Genomic DNA, 6,382 nt, shown 5'->3' on the forward strand with positions numbered 1-6,382 from the left:
GAAATTGAGGATATCATCATAGATAATGAGGAATCTGACATTTTTTCCAAATGATATGATGCTCTAATTGGGTAATATAAGAAGTCAATTAAATATAAATGAAAATAACCAGAAAAATTATAGGATATTAGAAAATCCTCATAAATTATCAGCATAGAGATAAAATTCATATTAACAAAAACTATAGAATATATAAAATATTTTGAAGCAAACTATCAAGCCATACACATGAAATATATGAATAGAACTCCAAATATTCTTTATAAAGATAATTAAATGATTCAAAGAATATAAGTTTCTCATGCTTAGGCATTACCAATATATTTTTTTATGTCACTGTCTGAGTTTATTTATTTGTTCAGCATCGCATCAGTCAAAATAACAAAGGATTTCATTAGAGAAGTAGAGAAATGTAACAAACTTTGGAGGACCAAAGTGTCAATAAACCTGAGGGAAATAATGGGCAGAAAAAAAAATGTAAAGGAAAGAGATCTAGCATTACCCACTCTGAAACTACATTACAACACAGTAATCATTGGGATTCTTTCTCACTCTTTTTAAATAGGAAAGTAAGTTGGTGGGGAAAAAAGGTTCACAACATACCAAAGCAAAAGAAAATAGTATCCCAGTGTCTGATAAACCCAAAGACCCTATATATTGGGGGTAAGAATTCAATATTTGAAAGAAAAAAAAACAGGAAAACAAAACAGCAGTCTGACAGAAATTAGGGTTAGATCAGTACCTCACTTCATAAGTGGATATGACTTAGATATAAGCAGTCAATTAGAGGAATAAAAAAAAAGAAAAGAAAAAGAAACACCCTGTAAAATTATGCATAAAGGAGCACTTCATGAACAATTATACTGTATGTATTCAGATAATAACTCAAAATTTGTTTCATTGTGGTCTACTCCAGCATATGGGTTACCTCCCTAAAATGAGACCTTTTCAAAGGAAACACAAGCACACACAAATACACATATATGTAGACACACACTGAAATGTTGAAATAGAACACTCATTACAGCCTATACTTGCGTTAATAAGCAAGATTTGGAGGAAAGTATGAACTATATTCCAATCCATTTCTCTGAACACAAATATTGCAAAATAATTATATCTGAAAAAAAACATTATAATTAGGATAATGATTTAGGCATTTCCTATTTGTATTTATCTAGTGTCAACATTAAGCAGAATTGGGCCCTTTAGTCAGATCCTATACACTCTAAGAATAAAACAAGGATACTTGTGGAGATGAGAAGAAAATCATACAAGTATTTGAGAATATGAGGAATAATGTGGCTCTGAAGTGCTTCTCTAACAAGACTTTCAATTAATAATTTTACTTTTTAGTAAATATAACTTTCAAAATAGTCTGGTTCTATGTATTTTTATTTTATATGTATATCATATATATGTATTTGTATTTTATACACATATACACTATGGTACAAAGAAATATATGTTTTTTTTTCTCTTTCAAGAAATAATTTATTAGCCTATTATTGGTATTGCTGAATGACCATGAGAGTTTGAAGATCCTGTCCTCTGTAGCCATCCCTTTCACTGCTTGAACAGACAATTTACAGGCCAGAAGTCTGTCACTGACAAGTCAATTTTTCCCCTGATTTCATATAGGATGCACTATGGAGAACAGAACACCTTAGATTCTGATGACTTCAGATGGACCGGATTGGAGACTCTGGTGAATCAGCCTCAATCAATGTCTTCACTTGATAAAAGTCTGAATTTAGGGTATTTCTCTGGGAAAGTATTTGTGATTAATCAGACACAAGGAATGTTTCATCTGAAGAGCATTTAGTGGTCTTTAATAAATCAGAATGAAAAAGGTCAGACGAAATACTTGATCACAGCTGTCCTGGACAAATTTCTGGGAACATTCTAAGAGTATTTTAGGTTTTGGTTCTTACACATCCTAGATGCTTTACATAGCCCCTCTCTTGTCATTTAGCTCTCCTTCTGGCTGAAAATGACCGGGAAATACCAACCAAGACATTTCTAAGGAATGTTTATATGAAGCAGCTCTTCGTTTTAGAAAATTATATTTTCCAGCAATATAACCTGGAATGCACAGAGCACTTTACAACCAAAGATCTCAAAAATACCAAGTAGCCAGGATATAGTGATAAATCCCACAATCTTCATCCCCAACCCCTTAACAACTGAAAATCAGGGAATCCAAGAGATTAAGTGCTTTGCCTGGGCTCATGCAGCCCATTATTATTATCAGGGGCAGTATGGACATAGGGAGAGAGCTCTCCTGATCTTCAGCAGTTGAGAGGCCAGAGAAAGTGAGGCAAAGAATTCCTAATAGCTGGACAGACACTCATTTAAACAAACGCTCCATTCCATAAACACTGCTGCAACTTTCAAATATAAACACAGAAAGATGAACTGTGCTCATACTATCCCTCCAGCTGTTTTATGTTTTGAGGCTGTGTACCACAGCTGGGCTGATGAGCTCTGAATCATGGGAAGAAAGAAGACCAATTGAACCTAACTTAAACAGAGAAGAGCTTAGACTAGTGAGAGAGCAGGTGGAAACCTTGTTCTTTCTCTTTGCCTAGAGAAGAAAATTAAACATTAAGAGGTTGTTGTTTTAGTGGGGGCTTTTTTTCTTGCTTGCAGGTTGGATGAAGGTCAGTGAATCCCCATAGCAATTATTTCCAACCCTACTAGAGTCTTATTTATTTTACATCAAAAACAACATTTGAATTAGGTAAATTTGGAGAGATTTTACTTGCTAATTTCCCCCTTTTGGTGAATACAATGAGAAATTAATATTAAGAAGTGACTTCTTTGAGGATACAAAGATCATAGAACTTAAATGCCGCAGTGCTGGGCTTGGGGGGAAAAAACCAACAAACTGAGTTCAAATCCTGCCTTGAACATTTACTAGTTGCATAACCTTAGACAAGTCATTTAACTTCTTTCAGGTTCAGTTTTCTCATCTGCAAAATGAGGAAATTGTATTTGAAGATTCCTAAAGTCCCTTCCAGTTCTAAATCTAGAAACTTCTCATCTTTGAAAGGAGTTTCTGCTCTCAAATTTATATACTCCTGAAGAGGAAGAGAGTCAAAATACTACATGTACTATTAGATACAGTGTTATTTTTGAGTTGTTTCAGTTGTGTCCAACTCTTTGTGACTCCATTTGAGGTTTCCTTGGCAAAGAGATGGAGTGGTTTTCTATTTCCTTCTCCAATTCGCTTTACAAATGAGGAAACTGAGGTAAACAAGATTAAGTGACTTGCCCAGAGTCACACAACAACTAAGTGTCTGAGGTCAAATTTGAACTCAAGTCTTTCTGACTCTACTTCCTGTGCTTTAGCCACTGGGCCACCTCACTGCCCTAACAGATATATGAAGTATATATTAATCATGAAAATAATTATTTTATAACACCCCCTCTGGACTACTGCCCAATTTACATTAGCACTCAATGGGGTGGGTCACCGGAATGATAATTTACTTCTAGATTATCCTGTGAATTTAGGTTATTCCTAAAACTATGACTCATAGTCTCATACCATTATGTTTTCCATTAATAATCACCCACTAGGTAAAATTAACTCTTAGCAAAGTCTTTTACTAATATAATACAGTAAAAATAGTGGTAACTGTTATGAATAAGATGAGATTAGCTAGTTATTAGGAATTAAGATGTACATAGCAGGAAGGAGCTGGAGCTGGGAATTCCATGATGGAATGAGGGAGGAGGAAGTCTGTCTGTGCCCTGAGTGTGGACTCCATTAGTGGTGGGCAAAAACGGTTACCAGCCTGGGAGACCTCAGAGCAAAGGACATCCTGCTTCCTGATTGCCCCTGGGATCCTGTGTGGTGTGGCATCTAAGAAAAGGACAAATCTACAGAGCCAAGAGAGGAGGAGAAGTTTGAAAACTGGAGGACAGTGCTTCAAGCAGAACCCTCTCTACTTGGTTCCTGAGACCACCCTGACTCCTGGCATCCAGAGATCATCAGTGGATTGCAGTGAGAATCCCAAAGCCACAAAGTCTTAGCTGTACTCAAGCCTGGCAGGTTCCAGGTTTGAAGCAGAGACCCAGAGACTCCATTTACAGCTCCCTGGGACCTGTTAGTTTAGATCACTAAGAGTAGAATAAGTCCTCCCATTGCCCTGTGGTTTTATCCTTTAGATTTTAAGTATAGCAATCCTTTCCCACCTTTTAGTCTAACATAATTAAAGCTGTTCAGTCCCTTTTACCTTGTTAGCCTGTTACTATACTCTGGTCTAGTGGAAGCTGGGTGACAGTTAAGATCAACTGCCATTCCTGTGGAAATCCAGTAAACTCTGGTCTCTTCACCCTGGTCTAGTCTCTCATAAATCCTAGAATGTGTTCCCACAAACCACTTAGTTTATTGTAATATCCCTGGTGACCCCATTACCTCACTTATATTTTCCTACATTACCAACACTCTGTCCCATACAGAGCCTGTAGAAAGTCTTGGCATAAATTTAGAATACTATGATGATTGTGAGGCACACACTGTAGGGAATATATGTGGCTAAAGAAGCTTAACTATGATGCTAGAGGCATCTGATTATTCTCTCCTTCTTCATATAATTTTTTCATCGATTTACCCAAGACACAGCATTTCTGTTTGCCTGCTTTTTCAGCTGGGTGCTCTCAGTATCTGTTTCTCTCCAGGGTCTTACTTTTGATGATAAGTGCATGTACTCTTTTGATCCATCACAGTGCTTTCTCTGCTACCAGAGCTCCTGCTCCTGAAGACTGCTTCCTCCCTCAAACGATTGCCTTCCTGCATCCCTGTCATTGTGATGTATCTTTTGTTCCCTGAGAGATGCAGCATTTCCTACTGGACTAGTAGCACCCAATTCAAACCTATATGGCCAACTGGGGATGGACGAGACAGAGAAATTTAGTTCCCTCCCCTTTCCTTCCAAAGGATCTCCCATGGTACATTCATACAAATTGTCGAATTTATCTAAGGATTGGTTATTTAAAACTCTAGAATAGAGGTCCAAATCTTTGTTCAATCAAAGTAGTTTCTCTCTTTAATAGAACAGTGGAAAGTGTTCATATTTCAAGATAGGGACCCCTCTACACCCACACATTCATATGAAGTATTAACATCCCATTCCCTCTAGTATCTACTCTTGTTTTCCCTCTTATTACCTCAAGAATGACGGTGAGCTCCTGCCTTACAAAATCATTTGTTTATAGAGCAATAACAACAGTCTTTGTTCTCTTCCATTTTCTATTTTTCCATTGTTTTTCCAGTACTGAACACTCAACAGTCTTTTGTTAAGCATTCTCTATGAGCTAGCCACACTGCTAAACTATGAGAATTATAAGTAAATACAAGCAAATATAAAGACCTGCCCTCAAGAAGATTACTCTCTAGCATTGTTTTTTGACTCTGGATTTTCTCTACTATTTCCCATTTATTTTCAGCATCATTTTTTAAAATCTAGTTTCTTCCTCTTAGAATGTAAGCTCTTTGAGGGTAAGGACTGCCTTGCCTTTTTTTTTTTTGTATTTATAATTCCAACACTTTAGAACAGTGTCTGGTACATAGTAAGCACTTATTATATACTTGTTTACTTGAGCTGACATATTCTAATGGAGGAAGAAAACATATAAAGGAAAGTTTAAAAGAAGGGGAGAGAAAGGGTACCTGCATTTTTTTATAATTGTTGCTTTATAATTTTAGTATCACTTTTTTTAGTTTTCTTTTTCATAGTTCTTTTTTTTTTATCAGTTATACCTTTATTAGGTTTTTTTTTAATTTTTTAACATTTATTAATAATCATTTTTAACATGATTACATGTTTCATGCTCCTATTTTCCCCTTCACCCCCCGCACTGCCCCCACCCATGGCCGACGCACTTTTCCACTGGTTTTGTCATGTGTCCTTGATCAAGACCAATTTCCCAATTGTTGGTGGTTGCATTGGTGTGGTAGTTTTGAGTCCACACCCTCAATCATGTCCACCCCGACCCATGCGTTCAAGCAGTTGCTTTTCTTATATGTTTCCTCTCCTGCAGTCCTTCCTCTGAATGTGGGTAGCATTCTTTACCATAAATCCCTCAGAATTGTCCTGGGTCATTGCATTGCTGCTGGTACAGAAGCCCATTAAATTCAATTTTACCACAGTATATCAGTCTCTGTGTACAATGTTCTTTTGGCTCTGCTCCTTTTGCTCTGCATCAGATCCCGGAGGTCTCTCCAGTTCGCCTGGAACTCCTCCAGTTTATTATTCCTTTTAGCACAATAGTATTCCATCACCCGCATATACCACAGTTTGTTCAGCCATTCCCCAATTGAAGGACATACCCTCCTTTTCCAATTTGTTGCCACCACAAAAAGCGCAGCTAT

This window comes from Gracilinanus agilis, chromosome 2, assembly GCF_016433145.1.
Source record: "Gracilinanus agilis isolate LMUSP501 chromosome 2, AgileGrace, whole genome shotgun sequence".
Classification (NCBI taxonomy): Eukaryota; Metazoa; Chordata; class Mammalia; order Didelphimorphia; family Didelphidae; genus Gracilinanus; species Gracilinanus agilis.